The sequence below is a fragment of the Quercus robur genome, chromosome 7, assembly GCF_932294415.1.
Source record: "Quercus robur chromosome 7, dhQueRobu3.1, whole genome shotgun sequence".
Classification (NCBI taxonomy): domain Eukaryota; kingdom Viridiplantae; phylum Streptophyta; class Magnoliopsida; order Fagales; family Fagaceae; genus Quercus; species Quercus robur.
Window position 1 is genome coordinate 16,829,777 of NC_065540.1, and position 15,104 is coordinate 16,844,880.

Genomic DNA, 15,104 nt, shown 5'->3' on the forward strand with positions numbered 1-15,104 from the left:
ATATATTTTTCAAAGCATGTTATTGACATGACATTGATCATATTTATTGTCAAATAAGTAAATATTTTCATCCCATCAAAAAAATAAATAAATAAATATTTTCATAGTAAAGTCTATTACGATTTTAGCATTTTTCTAACAAAATATATAACTAAGAGTTTTGTTAATGGATGATGCCCTTAGAATACTTATTAATGAACCATTTTAGAAAAGTTTTAATACTACTGTTATGAGAAATATAAATAACTATAAAAAAAGTTGGTTTATTTTTTCTTTTTTTATCAATAGTTTCTAAAAATAGTTCTTAAACCAATATCCTTACAGTATCCTTTAACTTTTCCCATTAGTAATATCAATTATTGCTCATACGTTAGTTAGTTTTGTGCCAAAAAAAAAAAAAAAAAAGGCTAAAAATGAACAATGGTTTATTAAGGATTTTTTTTTTTTTTTTTTTGTTTAATGTATAACCTTATATATGAGTGATAAACTTGAAAAACAAATGTTCCTATAAAAAATAATAAATAACTATATAAATAAATAAAAAAAACTTGAGAAACAATTGTGGCATGTCAATGGTGAAGGGATATTACCATTACTGCTCATGTACATTGAATACTGGTCAAAATATGACTAATAACTCATAAATCTTAAAAATGGGCACTCATTTAATTTGCATGATAATCTTATTAAAGTAAAAAATTCAATTATTGTCAGGTTAATGTTAGCATTAAGTTGTTTTAGTTTGATAACAAGTTCTCTCTATGGATGCCTATAATCATGAAAGCTTCTACCCAAATTATGTTTGAAACGTGCACATGAAATAAATGTGGCGGATAAGTCATATATTTATTTCACTTTTTTTTCCTCCTATAGCAGCCAAAGTAAGCTTCTTTTTTCTTAAGTGAGCGTTTGGATAAGTGAGTGTTTGCGTTTGCTATGTTTTTTTTTTCAGCTGGGCGCTTCTTGCACTATTCATTATCCATGAACAGTGAATAGGCATGTGAACAATAAAAATTTTGTGAACAGTAATTTTTTTATTGTTTTCAGTTTTCAGCAAAATAAGTTGTATCTAAACAAACCCTAAATAGGAAGTGTGCAAGGAAATATTACATTTTAAATTTAAATTATTTATTTAAGTAAAAAGATTTTTATAATTAACAACTACAAACTATGAAATTAGAATTGTTATAGTGGAAAAACATTGTGGTATAAAAATTGTATATATAGAATTTCTTGTTAGTTTACAGGCCTAAGAGAGAGAGAATAAAAGAAATGTGTTTGTTAGAAGTCAAAAAGAGCAATGAGTAAAAAAATGAGTAATATTTTTAAGCAAATGTTGTATGCAATTAATGCAAAGGAGATTTATAATTTATAAATCAAATTAGTTACCTTTTGCTTATTACTCTAACTCATCAATAATTTGGGTAATGCACGAAAAAAATATAAAAATATATATATGATATATATATATATATATAAAGAATGATTTTTTTTAAATGAACTTTTAAAAACTTACTTGCTATCAATTTCTCGTTCAAAGTTCAAACAAACTTACCTCCCTCTCTCGTGTTAAATGAAGGAACTTTAAAGGAGAGTTAACTTGAATTTTCTAATAATCACTTGAATATATATATATATATATATATATTTATATATATATGAACTTTTAAAGACTTACATGCCAACATTAAAAGAAAGATAAATATTATTATTATATAGATGAGAAAGCGTGGTGATATCAATTAATTTCTCACTCAAACAAAATTACCTCCTTAGTCCAAAAAAAAAAAAATCTATCAATTAAAAAAACCTTACAAATTTTGCTGAAATTTAGTAATACAGATCATGTAACCACATTGACTACATATTAACAAATACAGTACATGTTAAGGCAATGCCTAGTGTTAATGGTTAATTGGTTATTCAAAAACATAAAATTAACTAGAATCTTGACTAGTGCAGTGCATGGAAAGCCAGTGGCTAATAAACGGCTAAAATCATTAGTTATTTAGATTTTCATTTATTATTATTATTTGGGTTCCATTAACAATTGTCATTAGGGTATTTAATTGTAAGGACTCAATTTGTAACGATCCCAAACTCGTATTGGGTTCAATTGCTAAAAGCCCAAACAATAAATTTGTAGAACGTGGATATAAAAGAACTAGATTAAATTCAAAATAACAAATTATTAAACTTAACGTTTCTAGATGGATTAACACAAATATTACGATAAATTTCTCCTTAAAACAAGTTAAGTTCTTTATTTCATAAAGTTTTCTTCCAGGACTCAATTGTTTAGAAGTTTCGATCTTTCTCTCAATGCATTCTTCCATGTTATATACTGCCCTCTTGGTGCCATCTTCACCACACACGTGTAGGTTGGATTCGGGGGATCTCTTCCTGTCCCATCTAACACTTCCTAGAACCTTCAACCAGCAGCTGTAAGGCTGCTTCATCACTGTTCAGGTATCATCTCTATATTAATGCGGCCAGAGAGTTGGTTGAGAGGCAATTAATGCGGAAGCAGCAGTTGTTAAAGATATTTGTTTATCTTTTCTTTCTTACCCATGGTCCCATGTCCCACCTTTAGTGGTAATGTAACTTCGAAGTGTGTTTGCAACAATATGGCCTCCAGGTTGTCCTCGGAAACATATTGCCGAGAAGGATTTTGTCCTCAGACGCATACTAGACCCATCTCATGTGATATATACTCATATTTTCATTTGGTTCTCCTTATAATCTTATATGGGCCTCCTCGGATGATTTAACGTCCTTGGATAGACCCCAGGCCCAGTTTAACATGGTTTTAATATTTATTGATTAACTGGCCCCCACATTGATAATAGACAATTTTAGAAAACTTTTAAAACCACTTTTATAAGAAATATAAAAATGTGTCTAAAATGTCAATTATCTTTTTCTTTTCTCAACAAAATTTTCTAAAAATATTTCCTAAATCTCCGTTAATTTTTACCTTATTATTATTATTATTATTATTTTCTTAATGTGAAAACCTTCTTTCTCATTCACGAAAACAGATCAATACAAAGACTATAAAAAGAATAGCTCTGCCACCTCAATCGGATGATCCTCCATCCTCAAAAAAAAAAAAAAAAAATAATAATAATAATAATAATAATAATTTTTTTTGCTGAACTCCATCCTCAATTTGTGTTATTTATCATTAAGAAGCTTCACAAGAACTTCAATTAATGTTGTATACAAAATCGTTGGGATTGAAAATGTTTTCGGGGTAAGAACAATGGCGGTTCTAAGAAATTCTTTAAGGGTGATTACTAAGAAGCTTACAACTATACAAAATTTATTTTTTATTTTTAAAAAAAAACTTATATATAAATGTCACCTAAAAATTACCCCACAAATACATGAAGTATTACAATTTATTTATACTAACAAAGAGGAAAAAAAAGAAAAAGATGAACTTATAAGAGATAAAGTAGTAATTGAGAATGCTGAAGTGAGAGTACGTAATAAAGTGATAGAGAGCTTGAAATTATAATAGAGAAGATAAAAATTAAGAAAGAGATAGAGAAACGAATGATATTTGCTATAACTATGATAACTGTAAAGCCAAAGAAAGTATAACTGTCGGTACCACCAAGGAGAACTCCCGACAAAATTATTTTTCTTGATATTGTTTTTTTAATGAAAAATGAAATTAGAAATTATTTTTATATAATGGGTTGAACAAGTTACAAATTTGAATGATTAGAGTTTTTTTTTTTTTTTTTTTTTTGAATGGACTTTTTTGTTGAATAATTTGCCCAGTTATTGCTTGATTTAGTCTTATTTTTGTTTGGGTTATTTTTGTTGTTGTTTGAACTTATTTTTATTGTTGTTATTTAAGGTTTTTTTTTTTTTGGTTTAAGGGTTAAGGATTTTTTTATTAGGTTATTTTTGTTGTTGTTTGAACTTATTTTTATTGTTGTTATTTAAGGGTTTTTTTTTCTTTTAGGGTTAACGATTATGTTTTGGGGGTCAAATTTATTTTTGGAGTAATAATATGTCCATAACATTTTTACAACAAATCTTACATTACAAGTTGTTATTAATGAGTAAAAAAGTTAATATCAATATATATTGGACCCAAATTAGAATCAACAATAGCTTATCGCAAAAGATTTATTGTAAAACTATTGTGAAAATGTTGTGGATTCAACATTACTCCTATATTTTTCTTTAACCCAAATTCATGTGATTTTCTAGTAAGGGTATTCAACATTTTTATCATGGTGGTCAAAATAAGTTATAGTTTAGTATGTGTATGTATATATATATATATTAGTAAGTGTATACATTTTTTTCCAAGTCAGCTAGTTCTGTGACCACCATGACATAAACATGAAGCCACCCCAGTGGGACACAATTCTTGACAAACTTACAATTATTGAAAAATAAACACTAAAGAGAAGTAAGAAATATGTGAAAATGAACTATATGCACAAACACTTTTTTTATATATATTTTTTTTCTGAAACAAACATTACTTAAATATGGACATGAATAGATGAAAACCATGTGTGCGTTTGACATTGGCTTAAAAAGCTAGTTTTTTTTTTTACTATTTAGCTTGATTTTGCTCCTATTCATGGGTCTCATTGCATTTTTTGATACTATTCATGAGTCTCAATGTACTATTTCAACTATCTTTTAGCTTTATCTACAGTACTTTCAGCAAAAAGTTTTCAATTTCACCTAAATAAACTGTTGTCAAATAGATACTAAATCAAACAAAATATATATGGTGCTTTTCACATGGAAACCAAATGACTCGGTCTAATTGGGGTTCTTGTTATCTTCTTCCATGTGTCAAAATATAGGAATAAATTAACATCAACTTTGCATGGAAGGTATATGTTAAATCAAAGTTAAGATAAGGTATATTTCAGTCAACTATTCGAACTTATCATTTATGGATTAATATTTTGTCGTTTGGCTCTCTCTCTCTCTCTCTCTCTCACATCACAATTACCTAAATATTATGTGAAGACTGGTGTGCCGCTTCATCTACCTTCCAGCTCTCGAAAATGCAAAGAGATGTTCAAGATAGTTTTGTGATATGGCAAAGAAAAACGTTCTTTAACTTGATTAGAAACTAGGTTATATTTTGTGCTTACACAGGAAAATATTTAATATCAGTGATTATGAGTTGGTCTTATGTAAGTGAGTGATGTGGTCACCTTAATTTTTACATTGAGTATTATGAATAAATCACTTGGCACCAAAATTATAAGTAAATTAGACATATGGTGCAAAATTATACAATAATTATAAACAAATTTGGATTTTAATTCCGCTTTGAATTTAATTTAATATATACGATATGTAGAAAGAAACTAAGTTATTATTATAATAACTAGCATATAACACATGCAAATGCATAGATGCATTTAAAATTAAACACAATTTTTATTATAAAAATACAAATAATTGGTCGAATTATTAATAATAACAATAAAGCATGTAACACAATACATACGTATAGATCTCTCTCCAAAATTAAACACAATTTTTATCATAAAAATATAAATAATTAGTAAAATTATTTTTTTAAAAAGTAAACGTAATTCACTTGGCACAAAGATTAAAAAACTTAAGTGGACACATGGTACAAAATTCAGTGGATAATTATGGCGTGGTCCCCACATAAACTTAGTCACATGACGCAAAATTGGATTCTAATTTTAAATTATAATTGACCTTTCTTTAAGGTTTATATATATATATATATATATTATAAAAGAAAATGTAATTAATCACATATTAAAATACTTACCTAAATTTAATACTACATATAATAATTTTTTTCTAATTTTTAATAAGATAAAACATGTGATGATTTTTATTGAGTATATGTGATTGGTTTTTTTTTTTTAATTTTTTAATTTTATAGTTCATTAATATTAGATTCTTAGTATTTTGCATTCATTAACTCAACATGACACAAAGATTAAAAAACTTAAGTGGACACATGGTACAAAATTAAATGAATAATTACAGGTGATCCCCATATAAATTTAGACACATGGTGCAAAATTGAATTATAATTTCAAATTCTAATTGTTTCTCTAAACTTTATATATATATATATATATATATATAGATCAAATTACACTTTCGGCCATAAAAAATTTGGAGTTGTTTTAATTTTGCCTCTTCATATAAGTCATGTTGTCCATTTCCATTAGTAATCCCATTGTTAAGTACCTTCATGCAACTATTTCATAAAATATTAACTCTAAAATGTTGTAGAATACATTAATTTCATTATTGCAAGAAAAATACATATTATGGGCAATCAAATCAATAACAGAAAAAACATAAGAACTTTAGTTTGATTGTATGGTCCCACACTAACAAAAAAAAAGGATTGTATAGCCAATACGAAACCATAAGAAAACATGAAGGACCAAACTAAAAATAATCTCAATTTTTAAGACTCGAATTTGAACTTTAGTTTGATAACGATTAAGCATTTCTTACATGATAGTTAACTAGGTGAAAACTACAAATTTTACGTTTACTTTTATTTTTTCTAAAATACAAGTTATTTTTATCTCGTATAGTTACACTATTCACCTTATAAATATAGGCATCTGGGTAAACTAGTATTATTCTTTTCTTATGGACGACTTATTGAATAATCACATGTAAGCCAAATAAAACATTTAATTCCAATAAATAAATGTTTTCATTAATATAATTAAATTTGATTAATAAAATAGATAGCAAAAATAAAAGAACTTTTTTTATTTTTAGAAATAGTAAGCATTTATTATCACCGGGTAGAGTCTCCTCCAACCACATCCACAACCCCACGCTAACATCTGCAATAAAGGCTGCCAAATACTTGAAAATAACCAAAAAGTCAAAAACCATGTTTTAAAAAAAAAAAGAATAAAAAAAAAACCATAGATTACCATAGACTATAGAATAATTAATTAATTAATATCTTAAATTTTTTGAATTTTTTTTTTTTGGATAACTAAGTGTAAATGAGAGTAGTGTTTCCATTTTATTGACCCTTTGATTCCTATATTTCATTCCTAATATGGGTCTTTAATGCAAAAGTAAACCAAGTACAATATGAGTCTTGTTATATATCTTTATGAAGGATAAATTATCTATTTCAACAACATTTATAGCGTGGGATAAATTTTTAGTTAATGCGTGGGATTTATAGCCAGATTTATAATAATGTAAATTAGCTTTTTTTAGTTTTTTATTTTATTTTATTTTATTTTTAGAAGAATTAGCTTTTTTTTAGTTGATAACAATATTACATGTACAAATATTTAATAAATCTAGTTACATTCAAACTAGAGGTGTTTACCAAACCGCATAAACCGCAAAAACCGCACCGCACCGCACTGCACCACACCGCATGGTGTAGTGCAGTTTGTGGTTTTATAATAAGAAAACCGAACAAACCGTACCACACCGCACCCTCTATATATATTAATATATTTATTTATTTTTAATATTAAATATATTATTAATAGTTTAATAATCCTAAAGTTTAAAAAAAAAAAGTTTAATAACCCTAGCAAGTGTTGACTAGAAAAGCCAACCACAATAAAGAAAAACTAGCTCAATAATTTAAAACTTGACAAAAAAAAAAGGAAAAATTAGTTTTGGGCTAAGTAGGAACAGCCCAAAATTTGAAAAATATACCGACTTCAAACTGCATATTATACATAGTATCGCACATGTGATCGCAAAAATGAGGTGCAGTACGGTTATGATTTTGGCTAAACTCTAAACCGCATCACACCGCACCGCACCGCACATGTAACCGCAAAAACAAGGTACAGTGCAGTTATGGTTTTAGCTAAACCGCATTGCAAAGTGCGGTGATAAAAATGGCCCAAAACCACATCGCACCGCACCGTACTGCGAACACCCCTAATCCAAACTATAGATTTTACGATATTCTATACAGTATACATTATATTCAAACAACGGAATTTGTGATGGTTAGTGTAAGGTCACCCAAGCCCAAAATGTATGGATTCCAATGAGCCCAATACAATGAATTTATAGAGAATGAGTCAAAGAACTAAGTCCAAATAAATTAAACAACAACTAGTATTGAATTGTATAGTGTTCAAACACAAATAAAGGATGCTGATATCAATAAACTTTCAGTCTGAGGGGGTTAAATCTGGATATAATGATCACTCTAGAATATCAGAATGATTTAGATTGTTTTACTATTTTTTCTCCCTCCTTTCCGATCCCCTTCTCATAGAGGGTCTCTCATTTTATATAGCTTATTTTTTATCATCTTGATCCTACACTTGTTGATCATCTGAGTTCCTACTTGAGTACCCATCCCATCAGACACTCCTTTCAGCCTTCTGTGAGTTGTGGTAGTCAAGGCAGCACTATTCAGAGGGTTTTTTCACATAAATGCGGCCAGAAAAGTAGCTACAATATATTTAATGCGGTGGTAGCAATTTTTCCTTAGATATTTTGAGTTTCCTTCCTTCTCGTACGTTCATAGGGCACATTTAGTACATACTTGAACTACATTCATCGTATCCGAGGAGGTATTCCTCCTCAAATATCCTTCCATTCATCCCCCACTTATGAGACTTTAACTAGGAACCCCTTAATAAATATTCGTTCCTCTTCGGACTTGTCTATGTCCTCGAACAAGGCCCAAGGCTCAATACACTATTTTGAACCCTAGTCCCTATAGTTAGGATTTTAGATGATAGGAATGTAAATCACATATTTTTAAAATTTATATAGAATTAACAATTTTTTTTTCTAAAGGTGCAAATTCTATTATTTTTAAATTTATTTGGAATGAACCATTTTTTCGTTCTCATACACTTTAAACCTACAAAGGAAGGCCCCATAAGGTTAGGCATGGCCTATTAAGCTGATAACCAAATGAAACTCTTTTTTTTTTTTTTTTTTTTTTGCATTGGTAACTCAATAGTTTCAACTTTCAATAAGGAGATTTGAATCTTTAGCGTGTTTTTATATATATATATATATATATAGCATATTTGTTAGAAATACTAGAAGATGTTGTTTGGGTTACAAGGTTTTTAATCAGGTAAAATCAGTTTAACCCATATTATAATATCAGTTTTTTATTGTTATAATTATTTTTTGATAGAACCAGTTTGTTATTTTATTTATGAGAAACGTTATTTGTGTTGTTTATTATTTTTGTGCATAAAGGACAGGATAGAAGGTTCTAATTCATGCTACATATTATATAGATTTTTTATTCTATGCTATATATTATATAATATGATTATTTTAATGGGACATGCTAAATCCCCAGTCGTATAAGAGCATCCACATCCGGATCTCAAATCCTATCTTATTTTACCATTCCAAAAAACTACTTTATTACTTATACCATACCATTTTTCAATATATCCAACATCCCAACTTTTATTTTCCTATCCTACTCATTAAAATAATATTTTTACACAATAAAATAATATATACTTAAACCCAAATAAAAACAAAAACCCAATACCCAAATAACCTCTGCAACCAACTGCTACCACCACCACGAAGAACATACCCAAACTATTCGTTTTCTTGAAACCCCAGAAACGCCATGAAACCCCAGAAACGCCAGCCACAAACTCATGGCCATCCAAACCCAGAAACCCATAGATTAACAAAATTAAAATCAAAATCAAACCCATAGATTAACCCAAAACTCCAAACCCGCCGATCCTCAGCCCCAGAGCCACCACAACCCACCACGACCCGCCACGATCCACACCGATTCAAAAAAATCAGACTCCATTTCCAAATCAATCGAGCCAACACACACACACACAAACGATTCACAAACACCGAAATAAACCCAGCAAACTAACCCATCGGAAAAAGGTGGAGACCCACCCTCTGCCCAAACAAACCCAGCAAACACCGAAACCCACCATCAAACCCATCGGAACAAATCCCCTAACCCATCGGAAAAATTCACATCGGTCTCTATGCCGTGCTCCACATCGGTCTCTATGCCGAGCGCCACATCGGTCTCCACGCCGATCTCCACCGCGCTGACTTCCAACCACCACGCCCATCGCAGCCGCGCCACCAGCCTCGCCACCACGCCGATCTATAAATCCGATCAGGCGTGAGCTCCGATCTGGCTTGGTGATTTGGCGTGAGCTCCAAAAGAGAAGCTTCAAAATGGCGAGAGAGAGAGAGAGAGGGGATGAGAAACAGAGAAGGAAGAGAGAGAAAAGAAAGAGAAAAAATGAGAGAGGAGAGAGAAATTACCGGGTTTAAAACGGTCTGTGGGTATTAAAAAATTATTATTTTTTATAACATTCAGCTACAGTACCATCTTACATTTGAGATGGTACTGTAGCTAAATCCCAAAAAAAATTTAGCCTTTTGGCATATGGCCTTCCCGTTGCTGGTGTTTTTTGGGCTTGCATGCCAAATGTTCCTTGCATTTGGCATATGGCAAGCCCACTGCGGATGCTCTAAGGAGAAGTGAATTGTATTTTTCGGTAAGGCTTATACGATATAAGTTCGAATTAAAAAAAAAAAAAATCCTCGACGTCGAGGCCCACATTCCCTTCGGTACCCAGGAAAAGTGCAACTTTCAAGGAGGCCCAGTATGTAGATATTGACCCATATACAGCTGACTTTTGTGTTGAGTCAATATATGGTCCCTAGATCTTTTGAAATATTTATAGTCATATCAATTTATGTATTTTTTTTTCTATTTTAGTATAAAAACATACTTTTTATCTATACTACTATTTAGAGGGTTTATCCTATTTAGGATCCTCATTTTTTTGGTTCAAAAATGTCTCTACACCCCTATATTTAAGTAAAGACAAAACTAAAGGACAATTCGATAAAAATATAACTCTAATTTCTACTAAAATATTGCCTAAAAAATAAGGTTACTGTCTTGTTGATTTTTTATGACTCATTGGAAATCAGTAGGTTGAAAGTTTCAGGCGCTAATGATCTTAGGGCTTGATCCTGAAAAAGCAAATACTAAGTCAAAGGGGACCGGTTGGGACTGGCCAAAAGTCCTCCAATGGTAAAGTCAGTGGATTTGTGATTCAAAGTAAAAAGGAAGCATTCTCTGAAAAAAGTGTCTGAATATCCTTACCTTCTCATCGATGAATGCTTATATAGTATATGTGAAACGGTTATCTGTTTAATAACCGTTCCTATTGTCGAGGTGTCCGGAGGATCCGAAGGTAACTTCCATAACCGTCATGGAAGTAACCTTATTTGGACCTGTGTTCCATAATGGTTAATGGAGAACTCAGCTCATAGCAGTTCAACTTGTCCCTTACGCTCGGTGGAAATCAAAGTCATCCAAAACCCAACATGTTGTCCAATGAACTCGTCCATCTTTTATTAAGGACGGACGAGGTTATTAGGAACGACTTTTCCTCATGCATTCACTTCTTCCTAATTCCCTTTTCAAGTGTAGATCTTGTCCGTCCAAACGTTTCTAAGGACGGACAAGCTTCTCAAGGGACCTCGTCCGTTTAAAGATAGACGAGGTCATTACTGGGACGATCACTACATGCACTTGGTTCGCCCTAGTTGGTCTCTCATTGGACGAGCCATATGGACAAGCTCAGGAGTTGGTGGTTTTTTGTAACACCATCAGTTGCCCCTTTGTCCACATGGGTTGTCTAAATGATTTGTGCATTTAATGTCTACAACTGTACGTGCCATGTGTCATAGTTTCACTGATGTCCCGTCTCGTCGATTTATTTTTTCGAGGGATCAGCCACGTGTCATATCTTGGTTGGTCATGCCGTTTCGAATACCCAGGTCAGATGTCTATAAATAGTGGAATTCCTCCCCTACCCTTCACATTTCTAAAATCTTTCTTCGTCTAGAGCCCTCGTCTAGAAGTCTCTCCGCGTCCATAATCCTCTCTCGTCTAGAGCCAGGTACTCTCTTCCTTCTCGTCTTTAGGTATTTGGTTTCTAAAAAATGTCTCAAACTGTTATTTCCTCATCTAGCGATAGTACAAAGAAAGTTATAGACGAGTATTATGATACAACCAGTAATGGTGGTTCAAGTAACAGTAGTCATAGTAGTGGGGAAAGCTCTACGAACGAGGGGTATACCTCTGGTGTGCTTGGGCTTCCTTTAGAAGTTATCCAAGGACAACTTAGGAAAGCCTCTGGTTCCCAAGCTGGCACTTCGTCCAATGTCCCTCCGTCTAGTCCTTTGGATGAAGAGGAGACCGTTTATAGTTGTGTTGTAGGTGTTCATTCCAAAACGAGTGAGCAAAGGCTTAACAATCTTAGGGCATGGTACCAAATCCCGGATGAGCTTAACCCTAGGTTGCCCGTCCGTGGAGAGGTGCTGCAATCCTCGTTTTGGGTAGGCGTCTATGAGGCTTATTTTTTAGGAGGGGTTTTAGGTTACCATTGAATGCATTTGCTAGAGAGTTACTGGTTAGGTTAGGTTTAGGTATATGTCAATTCAATCCTAATGCATGGAGATTAGTTATCTCTGTACAAATTTTGTGGAGTGAAGTATTTGGGAGGGACCGTCCCCTACTATGGACAAGTTCCTCTTTTGTTATAAACCTTCAGAGATAAATCAATCCCTTGGCTTTTACCAATTCACAGCTAGGGGTAAAGATTGTAAATTAATCAAGTCCTTGGTCTCGTCTGACAGAAATTGGAAGACGGAGTTTATCTTTGTCTCCGATTTTTGGGTAGGGAACCTTGTGGATGTTGGGAGAGACCCTTTTGCCCCTTACTCTGAGGACTTAGGGAACCTTCGTCCTGAAAGTACGTCCCTCCCCTTTTTCATTTTTCTTTCTTTCAACTTATTTTTTATTTGCTTCTAACTTTTGTTTATCATTTGTTTAATAGGTGTTAAACATCCGTCTTTAAGCAAATTTCACCGTGATCGCGTCCATAGAGCTCGTCTTTTCGCTGATAGGGATTTTCGTTCTTTAGTTACCCTACGACGTCTTGCCAAGTGGGGACTTGGCCCTGAACCATCAGACGAGGCTATTGCTCACGAAGTCACAGTTAGAAGAAGTAAGTTTCTACCTAATGTCATTTTGAACACTTAACTTATTTCCTGATCTACTTATAATTTCCCACTTATTGTCATTGTTTTTCACCTTTAGGAGTGTCAACTATGAAAGAAAATAGGGGAAAAGAGATTGTAGATGAAGAAGATCATCCTGAGTCCCAGCCACAAGTTCGTCCATTGGCTGGGGACAGAAAGAGATCTGTGTCCAAAAGTCTAGATTTGGGAAATCTCCCTAACCGTCAAGGCAAAAAGGCCAAGCATGGGTCGTCCCAAACAATCAAGCCCAACATTTCCTTGTCTCACAGCCTGTCAAAATTTATGACGTGGACTCGTCCATTCCAATTGAGACCACTCCATCCAAGACTCCTCCGTCCAAGACGACTGTGCCTGCCACATCCCAGCTTTCTCAACAGGTCCCTTCAAATATCATTGAAAATGAAGACCTGGCTTGAGAGCGTTTTCAGAAGGCTGTTTTAGAAGAGGACATAAATACTTGCTATGATATGTCCATGAAGGATTTTGAACATTCTAGTGTTCAAGATCTTTTCAAGGTAAGTAATTATATATTTTTCCTCGTCTTTGCCAATATATATATATATATATATTTTCATCTAACCTTCATTTCATTTTTTTTTTTTAAGGCTATGTCAAAATTTATAGCAGCGTCTAGGCAGGCTATAGGATTGGACAAGACGAGAGTCTTGTTAGAGACGAGGATACAGGAGGTGAAGGAGGAATCCAAGAAATGGGCTGGGGTGGCTGCTCAGGCTAAGGAGAAGACAACAGAGCTCCAGAAATTGATTGAGAAGTTGAAGACTGATGCAGCGGAAAAAGGCACTCGTCTTGACCATTTACAGAAGAAGAATGATGAGCTGAGTGTTCTTTTGTCCAAGGCCAAAGAGGATGTAATGAATGAATTCAAGGCGTCTAAGCAATACACTAATCTTCTGGATGCCAATTATGCAGCAGGTTTTGAGGATTTCAGAGCGGATGCTATGGAAAACTTCTCAGAAGTGGACTTTAGCTCTATTAAGCTTAACCTTGTTGCTGCTACCAGCTCTCTTCTTCAAACTAGCTCCGAGGACGTCAATGTGGAAGACAATGCCAGCACTCAGCCATCCCAAGACGACCCCAATCCTTGTATTTCTTTTCTTTTCTTTTGGTTTTCGTTTGGTCCTTAGTTTTGGGAACTTTTTTATGTAACTAAAGTACATTTGCCTCGTCCATGGTTTAGGACGGGGCCTTAAACAATTATTTCAGTATGCTTTGACTTAACAAGGGTTTTTTGGATGTAGGAGGTCTACCCTTTAGTTAATGAATGAAAGTTTATTTTCTTTGTGTGGACGAATGCTGTTATCTATATCAACTCTAGCTTTGGCTCGTCCATGGTGAAAATATATATATATATATATATATATATATTATTTTTGTTAATGTAACTTGTCTTTGTGGGTAGTATTTTTCATTTAGCTTTATTCGTCTTAAGACTTGCAAGCTGATTTTACATACTATCCAGTTTCTTTTGCCTAACTTTTCACTCGTCCAAGGATTGGATTGTTTCAGTTGGCTTTTGATTCTCGTCCTTAAATTGGACGAATATGCTTTATAAGGCTTTCCCTCATCCATAACTTGGACGAGTATGCCTAAGTTTTTTCCTTGTTTTACTCAGGAAAATTTATAGACGTTACATCTCTGCATCCAGAGAATTTATTCGTCTTGAACCTTTTAGCTCCCTTGTGGGTTAGCTTGAACGAAAATAGCATGGAGATTTGAAATTCACACAACATTTTGTACATAACATAAATATTATTCACAGATAAGGCACATATATGCTAATGCCTTTTTAGGTTTAGGGAATTTAATAAGTACAAACTCCATAACTTCGTCCATAATCACGACATAAATAACCACAACATAAATAATAAAGTAGCAGTATCAAACACAAACAGCATCAAACATAAGTAGAACGTAAGTAGAAAAACAAGCTTAAAGTTTGTCCATAATAATACTCGTTCAGGCTCACTTTTACTGATAGTACCTCCTCAGGTGCT